The 16,723-nt window shown below is 45.5% G+C and overlaps 1 protein-coding gene and 1 long non-coding RNA gene across 5 annotated transcripts in view; one reads left to right on the top strand and one right to left on the bottom strand.

The window, feature by feature from the left end:
• SMAD9 (SMAD family member 9) overlaps window positions 1-11,964 on the bottom strand; it is a 66,404-nt gene extending 54,440 nt beyond the window's left edge. The window contains exon 1 of one of the 2 annotated variants that reach the window (XM_027557394.1): window positions 11,721-11,964. The gene's annotated coding sequence lies outside the window, so the exon portion shown is untranslated. The remainder of the gene's footprint in view (window positions 1-11,720) is intronic. The other variant, XM_027557396.1, reaches the window with a different exon arrangement.
• A 32-nt stretch (window positions 11,965-11,996) lies between these two features.
• On the top strand, window positions 11,997-16,397 carry LOC113902302. Of its 3 annotated transcripts, XR_003513749.1 has the most exons (7): window positions 11,997-12,439; window positions 13,162-13,253; window positions 13,349-13,490; window positions 13,797-14,839; window positions 15,117-15,190; window positions 15,285-15,469; window positions 16,020-16,397. It is a non-coding gene; the product is annotated as an uncharacterized LOC113902302 (long non-coding RNA). The 3 variants fall into 3 exon arrangements; XR_003513751.1 differs by lacking the exon at window positions 16,020-16,397 and having other exon boundaries at window positions 15,122-15,190; window positions 15,285-15,438; XR_003513750.1 differs by lacking the exon at window positions 16,020-16,397 and having other exon boundaries at window positions 13,059-13,253; window positions 15,285-15,438.
• Window positions 16,398-16,723: the final 326 nt, after the last annotated feature.

Below are 16,723 nucleotides of genomic sequence, written 5' to 3'. Positions count from 1 at the left end.
TGCAGTTTCCAAGGGGGGTTCCTCAGGATTCTGGAGACTGGAAGGAGCCTCGGACACAGCAACAAGGGGGGAGGGGGAGTGGTAGGAGCTAGACACCAGGGGAGGGAGGGGGGCATGCACGATTCTCTGTCCCCCGCCCCGCCCCGGGTGGACACCACCTTCCACCAGAGCAGGCCTGCTTCACTCGCCTTTACTTCCTGAGGCTTCCATGATGAAAGGGCCTGCTGACTCAAAAACGAGTTTTAAAAAAATTAATACATGACTACCACTAACTCTCTGGTGTCTCAGAAGGTAAAGAATCTGCCTGCAATGCAAGAGACCTAGGTTTGATCTCTGGGTTGGGAAGATCCTCTGGAGAAGGAAATGGCAACCAGCTCCGGTATTCGGTATTCTTGCCTGGAGAATCCCACGGACAGAGGAGCCTGGCAGGCTACAGTCCTCGGGGTCGCAAAGAGTTGGACACGACTGAACCACTTTCACACACACACACACTGCTAATTCCAGAATCCCCCAGAGCAGTACATCCAAATGCAGAAATGGGATCTATTCCAGGTGCTGGAGAGAGGAAGTGACAAGCAGAACACAGACGATTTTCAGGGCAGTGAGACTGTTCAGTAGGGTAGGACAGTGGTGGAGGCAGGTCATTACACTTTTGTCTAAACACATAAAATGCACAACACTAAGCGTGAACCCGGATGTAAACTGTGGTCTTGCGGTGATAATGTACCCACTCCAGTGCAGGATATCAGCAGCGTGGAGGCTGTGCAAGCAGATATATATGGTAAATCTCTGCAATTTTCACTCAGTTTTGCTGTGAACCTAAAACTGCTCCTGGGCTTCCTTGATAGCTCAGTTGGTAAAGAATCTGCCTGCAGTGCAGGTGACCCTGGTTTGATTGCTGGGTTGGGAAGATCCCCTGGAGAAGGAAATGGCAACTCACTCCAGTATTCTTGCCTGGGAAATCCCATGGACAGAGGAGCTTGGCGGGCTACAGTCCATGGCATCACAAGAGTCGGACATGAGTTAGCGACTAAATCTAAAACTGCTCTAAAAATAAAGTTAATGTTTAAAAAAAGAGAGAGAGAGAATTAGACCCTCTTATGTCACTTAACGGAGAAGGCAATGGCAGCCCACTCCAGTACACTTGCCCGGAAAATCCCATGGACGGAGGAGCCTGGTGGGCTGCAGTCCATGGGGAGGCTAAGAGTCGGACACAACTGAGCGACTTCAGTTTCACTTTTATGCACTGGAGAAGAAAATGGCAACCCACTCCAGTGTTCTTGCCTGGAGAATCCCAGGGACGGGGGAGCCTGGTGGGCTGCCGTCTATGGGGTCGCACAGAGTCAGACACGACTGAAGCGACTTAGCAGCAGCAGCAGCAGCAGCAGGTCTCTTAAAGCCCTGTTCTTCTCCCTGCTGGGAGCACCACTCTCTAACCACTAGTCTATACTAGGAACCAGGAGCCACCCTTGACCCTGAACAGTCCTACAGAAATTCTATCCCTTCGTCTTCCTGAATCCACAGGTCACCAGATCCTGAGCTGGGCCCTGCCACGCCCTACTGAGTATGTCCCGTCCTAGACATCCTCAGTGAGTCCGAATCACTCCAGGCAGCTGTCATGGACTGTGCCTCCCCGCCCCCAGCAACCCACCCCCGTGACAGCCTCCTCCCCGTGGGGCTCTCATGGGATGTCCTTCCCAGTCCTGAGTGACACCCTGCTGTGAGTCTGCAGCCAAATGGCCAGGAACTGTTTACAGCAGTGGGGATTAAAACTGCTTTGTTTGTGCTTTAAAATTTCTTGTTCAGTCGCTCAGTCGTGCCCGACTCTGCAACCCCGTGGACTGCAGCACGGCTGAAGGACAGGCTTCCCTGTCCTTCACTATCTCCTCCTGAAGTCTGCTGAAACTCATGTCCATTGAGTCGGTGATGCCATCCAATCACCTCATCCTCTGTTGACCTCTTCTCCTCCTGCCCTCAATCTTTCCCAACATCAGTCTTTTTCAGTGAGTTGGCTCTTAAAAAGAGTTTTATCCAAATTTCTCCTCTCAGTAAGTATTTACTTATTTTATATAAAAACATAACAGTAAATATTACTGTGGAGTGGGGTATGATTTGATGCTTTTGGCACTGTTTCAAATCAGGCTCGTCACAATCTGGCCTCCCCAACTATATGTTCCAGCCTCAACAATCCTCGTGCCCTTTGCCCTTGACTCCCTTCCCTCTCCCCAGGAGGCCTGTATGCAGCTGCCTTCTGCTCACTAAAAACCGAGCTGGAAGATTTCCTGGAAACCATCCCTGAGGCCTGGGCACTAACATGGATCAGCCTCCACAGCGCCCCTGGGCTTCCCCATCACCTGACACTGACCTTCACTCCTGACACCTTATATGTTGCTTGTTTTCCCCAGAGATGCCAAGCTCCTTCTAAAGGGCACAGGCTGTGGTCTGGACAGCTTCACACCAGGTCTGTACTACAATAAATGTTGCATGAGTGAAGGTAAATTCTAGTTTTATCACTAATAGTAACTATTTTATTATTAGGCCGTATACTATTAGTCTAACTGCTGAAAGTGAAAGTGAAGTCGCTCAGTGTCTGACTCTGTGACCCCATGGACTGTAGCCTACCAGGCTCCTCCGTCCATGGGATTTTCCAGGCAAGAGTATTGCAGTGGGTTGCCATTGCCTTCTCCAACTGCTTTGTTGATGTGATACAATAAATTCTTCCAAAAGGCAGAGTTATAGAATGCACTCCCTCCTTCCTGTTCTGGTTAATCATCTGTCTACTTAAGGTGACATTACAGAGAACATCAACCTGTACTTGAATACTCACAAAGTGTTCAGTGTCTGTGAAGATCATTTCAAGTGTTTTTAATAATGATGCGTGGGAAATTTAAAACGTTTTATTGATGTGTGCGTATTGTGGGAGGTTGAGTTTCCTGGCCACAGGCTGCCTGAAGGATGAGATTAAAAACCAATAGAGGAGAATCACTAATGAGGTGTGTTATGCATTGAAGTTTGGGGAAAGGCAGATTTTTAATGGCCCAAGGCAATCATGGTGTATCAACCAACTCACCAGCTTCACCGGGTCCTAATGTGGGCTAATTCACATGCACCATGCCTCTACAACTGGTCTTCACCTTCCTTCAAACCCCTTTGAGTATGCGATTCACCTGTTCAAACACTTAAGTACTTCTCTTTTGACCAAAGGTTAAAATGGAATCGTTCTCTTGTGCCTGGAGATTAAAATCCAAACGCTTTCTTCCTTTACTCTACAAAGCACCAATCTATCTTAGGGGAAAAGAAAAGGACAAGGTCAAAGGAAGAACTGAATTCATCAAATAGTGATGAGGAACCAGACATGGTGCCAGGCGCTGAGTATCTCAAAATAAAAACGTGGTACCTTTCCTCTAGACATTACAGTATTCAGAGGGAGACAGAAATCTAAACACATTGTCATCAGACAGGTGACAGGCGCATTATTATAACTGTTACTAAAAGGGCTGAGGAAGGTTTCCTATAGGAGGGGCCATGCAAACTCCCTCTTGAGACAGCAGAGGATAACGGGGGAAATCAGAGTGGTAAAGTGTCCTTTTCCTGAAAGACACAGGGGTGCAATTCCAGGCCCAGGGATGCCCTCAGCATCCTTAGATTTTCACAGGGACTTGCTGACAGCATCACTACTCCCATGATGCCTTCTGTTTCATCTCTGCTTACGGTCCTCTGTTGCTGTTCAGTTGCTCAGTCATGTCCGACCCTTTGTGACCCCATGGACTGCAGCATGCCAGGTTTCCCTGTTCTTCACCGTCTCCCGGAGCTTGCTGAAACTTATGTCCATGGAGTCGGTGATGCCATCCAACCATCTCGTCCTCTGTCGTCCCCTTCTCCTTCTGCCTTCAATCTTTCCCAGCAGCAGGGTCTTTTCCAATAAGTCAGTTCTTCACATCAGGTGGCCAAAATATGGGAGTTTCAGCTTCATCATCAGTCCTTCCAATGAATATTCAGGACTGATTTCCTTTAGGATGGACTGGTTGGATCTCCTTGCAGTCCAAGGGACTCTCAAGAGTCTTCTCCAACACTACACAGTTCAAAAGCATCAATTCTTTGGCACTCAGCCTTCTTTATTTATATGGGGCTTTGGACTGTAAGGACCATACTGTGGTCCTAATTATCCTTGTCAAGAATGACTCAAAATTCACACACAGTTACAATGGAATTTTAGCCAGAAAAAGAGGCGAGAAATCAGAATACAAAAATCAGATGACAATTTTTGGTATAAAAGGTCTTGGGTAAACATTTTGATATTTGCTTTCCTGACCTCTCTCTCTCTTCATTAGGCTAAGAAGTCCTGGAGACCAGAGTTTTACTTTGTTATGTTACTGTATGTGGTCACCTTTTTATATGGTCCCGAGGGCCTGGTTTGGGGCCTCACAGGCAGTATAGGTACAAGAGACATAGAGAAAATAACACTCAGTGAAAGACCAAATGTGTCAGTCCCACTTTCCAGAGCAACTTTTACAGCCACAAATCACATTTTAAGAAGACCCCAAAACATAATCAATACAGTATTTAAAAACATTTTTTAAATGACTGTTTGCAGTCAATGTAGTTCAATTATCACACAAAGAAGGTAACACTCCTTTGAAATAACACCCAGGCACCAATCTGTCACTGTTTGCAAGCATCCAACACCTAACAACTGCCTTGGGAAACACAAAATAAATAATAAATCCTAAGGAAAGCATATATGTACACAAGGGTTTGTCTTTGACAAACATCACATTCAACTTTTGCTCCTAAAAATGAAATCCAACTACTCCTAGGAAATAGAAATGGATTCTTCCCTGGTAATTCAGCTGGGAAAGAATCCGCTTGCAATGCAGAAGACCCCAGTCTGATTCCTGGGTCAGGAAGATCCCCTGGAGAAGGGAAAAGGTACCCACTCCAGTATTCTGGCCTGGAGAATTCCATGGACTATGTAGTCCACGGGGTCACAAAGAGTTGGACACGACTAAGCGACTTGCACTTCACTTCACTAGGAGATAGGGCAAGAATGATATAAAGGTGTCAACAAGGGAAAGAAAAGCATTTGGGGCAGCATATCTTTTTAACGTAACACATTTTCTCATTTTTCACACTCACTGGCTTCTAATAATCACTCATATCATTAATAATAATCACTCATGTCTTTAACCCCTGGCGGTCCCACTTTACAAACAAGTCATATTCATTTCTGTGTGGTCATCGGAAAATTGGAATTCCTTTCCCCAGAGAAACGATGTCCTGAGAGATGATAAATTCGCTGGCCAACCCACCAAGAGGCTCTCCACTCCTGGTACGATTCAGTTCAGTCGCTCAGTTGTGTCCAACTCTTTGCGACCCCATGGACTACAGCATGCCAGGCTTCCCTGTCCATCACCAACTCCACAGCTTGGTAAAACTCATGTCCATCAAGTCGGTGATGCCATCCAACCATCTCATCCTCTGTTGTCCCCTTCTCCTCCTGTCTTCAATCTTGCCCAGCATCAGGGTCTTTTCCAATGAGCCAGTTTTTCGCATCAGGTGGCCAAACGATTGGAGTTTCAGCTTCAGCATCAGTCCTTCCAATGAATATTCACCTGTACTCCTGGTATAGGTGGCCTCTAATATTGCTAAAACTAACCCAAATAGGTGATGTCCACCTTTGGCATCTGCCGACCTGCTTTCTGCTGCACCCTCTCAAGCTCTGCTGCTGCTGCTGCTAAGTCGCTTCAGTCGTGTCTGACTCTGTGCGACCCCATAGACGGCAGCCCAACAGGCTCCACCATCCCTGGGATTCTCCAGGCAAGAATACTGGAGTGGGTTGCCATTTCCTTCTCCAATGCATGAAAGTGAAAAGTGGAAGTGAAGTCGCTCAGTCGTGTCCGACTCTTAGCGACCCCATGGACTGCAGCCTACCAGGCTCCTCCATCCATGGGATTTTCCAGGCAAGAGTACTGGAGTGGGGTGCCATTGCCTTCTCTGCTCTCAAGCTCAGGTGCCTCCAATCCTTGCACCTGTCCTAATGCACCAGCTTTTAAATGACCTACTCTTCCTACAGAACTCCAATTCTGTCAAGTGTGAGTCTTAGTAAATAAAAAGGTAAGATGAATGAATGGATTTATAATGAAGTGTGATTAACAGGAGATATTAAATATTCTACCAAGAGATGGAGAATTCTGATGGAATATGTCATCTTTATCCGAGTTGTTTTCTGAAATGTGGTACTACCAAGTCAATTAAATTAGATACAAGTATTCAGAAAGCAGGGCTTCCCTGGTGGCTCAGCAGTGAAGAATCTGCCAGCCAGCCAGCCAATACAGGAGACATGGGTTCGATCCCTGGGTCAGGAAGATCCCCTGAAGAAGGAAATGGCAACCCACTCCAGTATTCTTGCCTGGGAAAACCTATGGACAGAAGAGCCTGGCGGGCTATAGTCCATGGGGTCATAAAGAGTTGGACATGACTTAGCAACTAAACAACTCAGAAAGCAACTTGTACCACTTTAGATGAACTCTACTATCCATCACCCTCTCCTTAAGAAAAAAAATCTGCAAATCTGCTCTAAACCTTCCAAAGCCCATAAGTGCTTAGGACAAAGTCCTTCCAGGCTTTTGATAAACTGCCTCAAATACCTATTTCACAATGGACTGTAGTTTCTAAAAACAAACACACACACACACACATTAACTAGAGCAAATCTACAATCGATCAGCTTCCAAGCAGTTTAACAGATTAAAAAATGAAAAATATTAGGCTACACGGAAGAAGATATCTCATGGGTTAAGAAGGGTTTATGAAGGCAGGAGCCCCACTGCCCACCCGGCTGGGGAGGTGCTCTCAGAATCGATCAGGTGAAGCCGTTGCTCCTTCAGAGTGTTGACACCTCCACCACTTCCAAACCTTCTCATTTGCTTCAGGACGAATCCCCAAGGCCATCAACACATCTGGGTGGCCCCTAGAGCACATGTGAACTCTTATCTGTCTAGTGCGAAGGAAAGTAGATGGCCATCCCCGATAATCCCAGTGTTTGTAAACAGAGACAGCTTTGTACAACTGCAGCCCTAAACCCACTGTGTGATTGAAGAATACATGTTTCCTATGTACAGTTCCTCAAAGGCAACGTGACAAAGGGGGAAAAAGGAAGTCATCGGATATGAAATATTAAATTTCCCTAAGAGAAATTTATATATAAAAATAATCCCCACCAGTGATATCAGATAATCAGAAGGGAGAGAGAGAACGATTTTGATAGTATTTACCCCCACCAAAAAAGAAAATAAAAGCTGTCTTTTTGGAAAAATCAGGACTTTGGAGAACTCCTTTACACTGATTTCATGGATTAAAGTTTTGTCTTTGAATTAAAAATGGTTTAGGGAATGAAGCACGAGAACCGACAGCTCTTTGGTGGTTAGGACTTCTGACATGATACAGCTCTGCACATCCACATTTATCATCTGTATCTTAATATTCATGCATTTTTCACTTTAAATTTTGCATTTAAACTTTATTTCAGGTCTCTTGAGTTTAGAAAACTGGTTTTGAGTTCATTAGACTTCCCAATTAAAACTGTATAATCAACTATATTATACAGGCATGATATTTATATACAAATTGTATTTTTTACATTATGTTAACTCTATTAATTCGAACCACTAAACAGAACGTGATGCATGTTAAGACGGGGTTTAGTATCTTTTGGTAACGTAATGAGTAATAGACAGAAAGGGGATTCAGGTCTTCTGACAAGCCTGATGAGACCCCTTCTACATCCAACCTGATCAAAACAGAAGCTCATCTCAGCAGCAGTCAGCTTCTTTTGTGAGCAGAGTTTGAAACATATACACTAAAAACAGTTTTTCTGTGGCTACTGCTGGTGGGGGAAGGGGGTCGGCATATTGTGTTAGCAATTTTCTGTGGAATCGAATTAGGGTTTCATTGTGGTAGCCGTATCACATTAAAAATCTGGGTTTTTCTTTGCTAAATGGTTTCCATTGTGTGTGTAGTGAATCTGATATGGAAAATTGCTAATGCAATAAGAGTATCATAGAAGCTTTCCTGACTCTAACACTCAACCACAATTTTCAGGAGAAAGAGGCTCCACTGGCCAGGGGTAGGGGGTGGGGTCACTTTCCACAGTCTCTCCACAGGTCCTCAGTCCTCAGCCCCAGCTCAACACTGGCTTCGTAAAGATGGACCGTTAACACCTATCATTTAGAGGAAACTCCTTTACAGATTTTATTTCAGACCATGGGTTCAGTGAAAGACGTGCCATTGAATTAATATTTATTGACAAAGCACTAGACAGGGCACTGTAGTTGGCATGAAACAAATGGAAAAGATAGATAAAACAAGGTCCCTTCCTTCGTAAAGTTTTGACAGGACTGTCTGAGGAGAAGAATGAAATTAGCAAATGAGGAATTCACCAAGAGGCAAGATACAAGGGTGCAAAATGCCAAGGGCCATTAGGTGTCAAAGGAAGACGCACCTGGACAGGACTGTAAAAGATGAGGAAGGTGCTGGCAGGTCTGTAGATCTGGCGAGAGGTGAGGAGGCAGAGGGAGGCGATCTAGGCCTTGGCGTGAGGACACGTGCAGAGGAGCGGAAAGCCAGGGCAATGAGCAGGGGAAATCACAATTCTTTATTTTAACTGCAGCATAAAATATGGAAGAAGTGAGAAGATAAGCCTGGAAATTGGTCTGGGGTCAGCTCAATGCCGACACAGAGAGCAGTGGGTGCTGTTCAGGTGGTTTGGGGTGGCAAGTGTCAGGCTGTGGGCCACTGGCAAGAACACTCAGCTTCTATGGGTCTGATGGTTTCTAACACTAACAAACATCTTGAAATCTTAACTCTAGTTAGCCCACGTTTCTTGAGAGACATAATTTTATAGGACTATTTTTAAAGGTTAGTTTATATCCAAAAGATATTTATTTTTTTCTTGTTGTTATACCCCTACTCTTGTCATGGACAGTTCACTAGGTCAATGTTCTAACGTGCTCATACCATTAAATTCACTCACAAATTTACTGTTTGCTTTTTTCCCCCTTTTAGAATAACTTTTCAACTCACTGGCAACAGTAACCAAGGAAATATAAATCCAACAGCCTAGAATTACAACTATTTGAAGAGACTCATGCTTTCGATGTACTGTTACATTTATAGTTTCATTCCAGACTATTTCCCGCTTCTGAATTTCTCACTAAATGTTAGATGTGATGAGCAGAAAATCTGCACTATGCCTCGTTAGAGCTTTAAAATTCAAGGTAGTATGTTTTCCAAATTTAAGAAAAAACACTTCTTCATTTTCATAACTTTTAGCTTTCCTTATATCAGAGTACATTTTGTGTATAAGTATTATTTCCAACATACTTAAGCCAAACATGATGAAATTGCTGTTTCATTTATTGCAGAGGGGATGTCAGATATAAACTAGTTAGTTGCCTAAGTGCTATGGTGACCACTTATTAAATACCAACTCTTCAAATACAGCAAAGGAAAATTGTACTCTCTTTAAGAAGAATGAAACTGTTTGTAAAATTGAAATTGACTTTTAATCTTTATGAAATAATTTCTGGACAGAGTTTTTTCCTCCAACTGACCACATGATTAGAAAGGATAAACAAATTTACCAGTTGTTTATTACTTCTAGAATCCTTAGCAATGTTTCATTAACAACAAAAACCTTTCTGTCTCATCCCATGCATGGTCTTGGGCAATCAGAGAGTAGTAGTTGACATTTGTGAATATTTTCTGATTACTCATTAAATGGAAATATATCAAAAAAGAAGAAAATTTTAAAAGAAGCAAAGTCAAATAGCTCATGCTGACTTTAACAAATAACAAAGATGTGAGAATTACAAAGTATTTAGAGGTTTAGCCTAAAATTTGTTTGTATCTTTGATTTTTAGCAAACGCTGTACTGATAAAAATGAGTTTGCTCAGATCAAGAGTATGTTGGCATTTTCTTAAACATAGCTTGAAACCACAGAGCCCAAGCAAAAAACAGCTCTGACAAAGATGGCCAGTCAAGCATAAAAATGGGAGTTGGTTGTGTCAGAATAGATTAACAGGCTGAAGGCTGTCCGCTAAAGACAGTTGTCTTGCCATCAATGAAGGCGATCATTGTCACTAAAAGTTACTTTTCTGATATGTTATTTGCAACTTCTATCATAATATATTTTAAACACTCCTTATTTATAAATGATTACATCATTTTCTTATCTGCAGCGTCCTTCTTGGATAACCACAAACTTGAAAGCGGTCCAAAATCTTGCTCATGGTTTCCTACAAACATAGGGGCACTTACTAATTGAACTGTCATCTGGAGTTAGAAGAATGTGTTTGGGTTTTACTTTTACTTCCTTTTTAAATATAGATCACTATTTCTACAATGTAAACATTCAATGGCATTCCCTCACAGCGACAGGAATCCCAAGGCAGAAGATACGCTGTAGGATTAATTTATCACCCACCCAGAAGGATGCCTCAAATGTCTGGCTCAGTTATGGCCAAGGAGCTAGCATTATTAAGTGCCTTATGAATTTACAGCTATCCTCTATATTCCTGTTCAGCAACGCTTCCAAAAGATCATCCGAGAAATCTGGCAAGCCACTGAAAATGGTACTTGTAAACTGGATCCGTTCAAAGCCATCCACAGTGACCTGTGGGTGTGTATCCGACTGTGAATTACTGGGTAAAGAATTTACGTGCAATTTCATTCCCAAACTCGATTTTACCTCATTTGTAGCTTATTTCTCACGAGTACCCAGTTCCCGCCCAGAAACAAGTCAACGGAGTATTTCTAAACCATCATTTCCAATTTCCACTGTCAAGGGTGGGAGGAGGAAGGAATAGTAACGGGAAGACTTGTCAGCGATTAGCCATCCATAAAAACGCACTCCCCTGCTTCCCATCACAATGCTGGCGTCACTTCGTCTCCTGTATCTGTTCCCCACCTCGCCCCCCTCCCCTCTGCGGAGACTTGGCACCGAATGGCAGGCGAAGGAAAAAGACAAACACCCCGGCTCCCAACACAATCCAAGCGTTAGCCTAGAGACACTTGAACAACATTCCTAACTTTTTTTTTTCCCCTTGCTCATTTCGCGCGCCTCAAAGGTAAGCAGAGTAAAAACGGTATGAGACAGGAGGCCGAGGAGGCCAGCTGAGTCACATTCGCTGCCCTGCATGCACCCCGATTTCTCCAGTGTCCTCCCCAAGCCCTCCGGCCACGGCAAACGGTTACTCAGCTGCGAGTCTGGGTCTCCACGGAGCCTGTCCCCGGGCCGGGGGCGGGAAGGGGTGGAGGGGACGGACGGCTAGCGCGCACCTCTGCCCGCTCCCCGGGCCACAGCCCCGCACGCCGGCGGGCCGAGCCTTCGCTGACAGGTCCCAGGTGCCGGCGGCCCGCGCGGCCGTCTCCCCGGAGCCGTCCCCTCCCGCCCCACCTCAGACAGGCCCCACCAAGGAGACACAGGGACGGGGAGCACAAAGAGCCCCGGCCACACGCCAGACCCTTCCCTGTGGAAGAAAAACTTCGCTGCACACGCGTCCAGACACTCACACGCCCGGCGCGCGCCGGGGAGGGCATCTCTTACCTGTCCCCGCGCAGCTACTCATCGCCCCCCCTCACCGACCCACCCACGGAGGTCTGGCCGCCCCCCGCCCCTTGGTGGGTCCCCCGGCCGCCCGCTCGGAGCAGCTGCACTCACTGCCTGGCTGCGCGCGCCCAGCGCCTGCAGGGCCCGGCGGCGGCGGCGGCGGCGGGGACCGAGACAGCGGCTGCAGCAGCGGCGGCGGCGGCGGCCCCAGCCGGCGTCAGTCAGACTGGAGCCGCGAAGCCTCATCGCCCGTATTAGTGCGCCGACCTGGAAAGCCGCCAGGAGCCCTGCTCGCGGGTCCGCCCCCGCCCGCCGCCGCCGCGCGCCCAGAGCCGCTTGGGGAGCCCGCGAGGAGGGGGAGCGCGGCCCGCCCCGCGGCCACGTGCGCGGAAGCCCGCGGCGGGGGCGCCTCGGGGACGTCCCGGCGCGGGGTCTCCCGGGCCCCCGGGCGGCGTCCTCGTCCTCCCGTGGGACCCGACTCCCCTTGTCCGCGGCTCGGCCCCCTCGGCTGGGCGGCGGGGGCACCTCGCGTCTCTCTCCCCGAGACGTCCTGCCTCCCCACCTGGAGCCCGAGGCCGGAGTACCGTTTCCAGAACTCGAGGTGTGGGACCGACAAATCGGTTTGGAAACCGCCACCCCCAACAAGTGGCTCTTCCCGAAGTGTTTCTGGGCCCCGAGGGTGGCTGTTCCTTGCTGTTTGTCTCTTACTTGCTTTGCAAGAGTAAAGGGGGTCATTACCCCCAACCGACAGCGCCAGAGTAACTGGTTTGCCCCTGCATAAGCGGATGAAAATCGACTCACTCAGAGTGGTGAGTGGTGGTTAAAACTAGGTATGTAATTTTGTGGGTTGTCGTTTCCTTACCCGTATTTATTTGCTTAACAGCCTAGCCTATAATATATACTGTTATCTAATCTAATAAAGGTACAACCTTATGGGCACTGAGCAACGTTAATGGGTTAATGGACAACCTTCCTTGCTCACGGCCTGGCTATCTCCCTGGATAGCCTGCCTTTGGAGGTCGCTGTGGGCCCCTCAGAGAAGGCAATGGCACCCCACTCCAGCACTCTTGCCTGGAAAATCCCATGGACGGAGGAGCCTGGTGGGCCGCAGTCCATGGGGTCGCACAGAGTCGGACACGACTGAAGCGACTTAGCAGTAGCAGCAGCAGTGGGCCCCTCGAACCCGCTCAGAATATGTGTAAGAAATGCCACTAGCTTACTGATGGCCTTTGACCCCCATCAGCCAGCGGTTCTTCATAGAGAAGGCATTTACTACAGGGATGAAAAAATACTAGAAAGGAGAATAAAGCCACAAGGGACAGTATTCAGTTTGCTCCTGTATGTAGGAAAATCGGTCCTCCACAAGGTCCTGATACCCCTGAAACACAAGGCCGTGAATTGAACTGCCTTTTCTTGTCCTCAAAGCACTGCACTTTCTTCCTGTGGCAGATGCCATGTTTGCATTATCACACTGTTGTCCGCTGAGCAACGACCCTGTGTAAAACAGCATTTGTGTTAGCACTTGAATCATCTTTATACACCTGTGCTCCAGGCTAGGTGTTAAGTTTGAGATCGCTCTGGGTGTGAAAGTCCAGGGAACCTTTGGACTGCTACCAATGGCACCTCCTGGGCATTTTACTGCAGGTAAACTAATTAGATCCTCAGAATTGATACCCTGTAGCTTATTTGTTTTTTTAATGTTGTTAAGAAATGACCCAGCCACTGTTTTCTTCCCTTAGGTGCATTAGACAAGGCAGAGGACTCAACGCAGAGCAAGAAGCCATAACCTCTGCAGTGCTGGCTTGGGCTTCCAGCACAGTCTTTATAGGTTCTCCGAGTTCTCTGGGCTCTTGGCAGGACTTGCTTCTGCAGATTCTTTGAGTATGTGGAGTCTGTGTTTTCTGTACATTCTCGTTTACATGCCAAGAAATTTTGGCATCCAGAAGTTAGCCTGTCACTTATTCCATGCCTATCATGTATCCCCTAAACCTAGGAGAGCAGGTTAATAATCCTTTAGACCCCCTGAACAATCAGATCTGGGGGAGAAAATGCTAACTCTGGGAAGGAAGGCTCAGAGTTGACACCCCATTTTTCAGAAGCTGAATATTCTTGCAACAGGAAATCTAAACACTATTTCTCTCCTTTTGATTTTTTGTTTGGCTGCAATTGTATTGCTGGTTAGAGCAGGTGACACAGGAGACACGGATTCGATCCCTGGTTTGGGAAGATCCCCTGGAGGAGAGCATGGCAGCCCACTTCAGTGTTCTTGCCTGGAAAATTCCACAGACAGAGGAGCTTGACGGGCTACAGTCCATGGGATCACAAGGAGTTGGACAGGACTGGGTGAGCATGCACACGCATTACAGCTTCCACCAAAAAACTACACTACAGGTCATGGGTTGTGATTTGGTAGAAATGCCAGTAAGATTTTGGTTCAAAACCTGAAAACCATGGCAAAATGAAACCCCCCTCCCTTTTCTGAATTACAAGAACTTGGCAGAACGTGAGCTTCTGCAGCCCATAAACTGGTGGTAGGGTAGCCCCCTCACCCGTGAGAAGGTTCATTCTTTTCACTTGTCATATGCCCAGCACAGTGCAAGGTCGTGACCAAGTCTGCAGTAAACCATAGATGCAAAGATCCTGCTTTGTACATCTGTTGTACCAATGCCTGCCTCTGGTCTTCTTTTTGAAAATCTAAAATAATTGTGTGTTTGTGTGTGTGTTGAGGGGTGAAGTTAGAGGCGATTCATGGTCGTTTTGGGGAAGCGGTGGGCACGTTGAAGGACTTGGAGAGAGAGTCATATAGTTCACAAAACTTACCTTTATAGTAAGGATAAGGTTTATTCTTATTTTTATGTAGAAGTTAATTATTTGATGGTATATTTTACATACACTCCAAACCAGTTATAATGACTTTTTCATTTAAATATCATCCACTTATTTCAGTATCATTTTTGTGGGTTGTGGTGCTTGATTTTGTGGCATCTGATCCCTCCAGAACTCTATGGGGTCCCATTCTTTTTGAATAGCAGGAGTTTAAGATGAAGATAAATTTAGTTTTGATTTGGGAACTTTGTGAATATGTTCTGAAATAGAAGGCAGTATCCTAAGGCATCACAGAGTTATGGTTGAGTTTTGCTATTAAGCACGGGTGTCTTAACCAACTGAAATTTATTTCTCACAGCAGTTCTAGAAGTCCAAGATCAGGGTGTTGGCAGATTCGGTGTGTGGTGAGAACCCTTTTTCCTTGTTTGCACATGGTTGTCTTTGCGTTATAGCCTCATGTGCCCAAGAGAGCAAGCTCTCCTCTCTTTCTCTTTTGTAAGGACACTGACTCTGTCATGGGGGCTTCCATGTGACCTCAGGTTCCCTCATGACCTTATCTAAACCTAATCATCCCCAAAGGCCCCACCTCCTAATACCATCCCTTTAACCAAACGCTTCAAGTCAAGTTTTTGCCTTTAACTCAAATTGATGAGGAAAAGTTTCTCCCTTTCTATTTTAAAGGACAGGCTGAGCCCACTAGACCAGCAAGTTGCCTGGCTGGAAGATGCAAGTTTCTCCCTGGTGTTTATCAACAGGTTGACTTTTTGCCATGCTCTGTGACATTTTCTTTTTTATAAGGGCTTGATAAAGTTTATCACATACACACTGCTCTTTATTTTTAATTTATAGATGACTTCTGATGGAATGAATCCTAGGAGAAATAGAAGAGATATTCAAAACTCTTTAAATGAGACTAAAAGAACATCTCTGAAAGCATTTTCTGTACAAATATAATGTTTCATGTTCATACAGAATTTAAGATTAATAAAGGATCTTAATCGTGTCTGTGCTTCTATCATACTGCATATTGTTTGGTAAGCCTTAGTCTACTTTTGAGACCTCTATTGAAAATAGTTAAGCATAGAAGAAAACAGATTCATTACTTTTGGCTTTCCTCTTTAAGAGAGAAGTTTGGGTGGAGGGAAAAAAAAGTCATATTACCTTAGAATAAAGGTCATAAACAAACAATAAAATATGAGATATTATTCTGCATCTATTATTGTTTAGTCACTAAGTCGTGTCTGGATCTTTGCGACCCCATGGACTGTAGCGCACCAGGCTCCTCTGTCCATAGGTTTTCCCAGGCAAGAATACTGGAGTGGGTTGCCATTTCCTTTTTGAGGGGATCTTCTCCACCCAGGGATAGAATCTGCATCTCCTGCATTGGTAGGTGCATTCTTCACTGCTGAGCCATTCTGCATTTACCAAGTACAAAAATATTCTTTTTGATGTGTGCATATGTATTATTTTACATTTCCATAAAACTTTTCTTTTTAAAGCTTAGGCTTGCATTATTTCATTTAATTCAGAAGTAACCCTATAGGGAGGCAGCTCGTGTACTATCTCTGTCTTATCACTTCATAGATAAGAAAACTGTGATGCACACAGCTTTCATCACTGGAAAAATGTCTCATGATTCACCTGAACAGTATCCATCCACATCTGTTGTCTATCCAGAGGGAAGAATGATGTGCAAGAAACCATATTTTTAATGAAATTTCAATTTCTGACATATATTTCCTATAAGAAATGTAAATAAGTTTCAGTTTTTTGGAAGTATGTTTTCTGAAATGGTCATTTAAAAACATTGAATGTGATGTAATTGCAGCTAAAACTCAGCTGTTGTGCACTGATTTAATCATCTGCAATGGTGAACGCACAGGTATTTGAGAAATTTAAAAAACTGTATGGGACTTCACTAAAAAGGCTATGGTTTTTCCAGTGGTCATGTATGGATGTGAGAGTTGGACTGTGTAGAAGTCTGAGCACCAAAGAATTGATGCTTTTGAACTGTGGTGTTGGAGAAGACTCTTGAGAGTTCCTTGGACTGCAAGGAGATCCAACCAGTCCATTCTGAAGGAGATAAGCCCTGGGATTTCTTTGGAAGGAATGATGCTAAAGCTGAAACTCCAGTACTTTGGCCACTTTATGTGAAGAGTGACTCATTGGAAAAGACTGATGCTGGGAGGGATTGGGGGCAGGAGGAGAAGGGGACGACAGAGGATGAGACGGCTGGATGGCATCACTGACTCGATGGACATGAGTCTGAGTGAACTCTGGGAGTTGGT

The sequence above is a fragment of the Bos indicus x Bos taurus genome, chromosome 12, assembly GCF_003369695.1.
Source record: "Bos indicus x Bos taurus breed Angus x Brahman F1 hybrid chromosome 12, Bos_hybrid_MaternalHap_v2.0, whole genome shotgun sequence".
In the NCBI taxonomy this organism is placed as follows: domain Eukaryota; kingdom Metazoa; phylum Chordata; class Mammalia; order Artiodactyla; family Bovidae; genus Bos; species Bos indicus x Bos taurus.
Note: the sequence above shows the minus strand (reverse complement) of the source record. Positions and strands in the feature narration are given on the sequence as shown.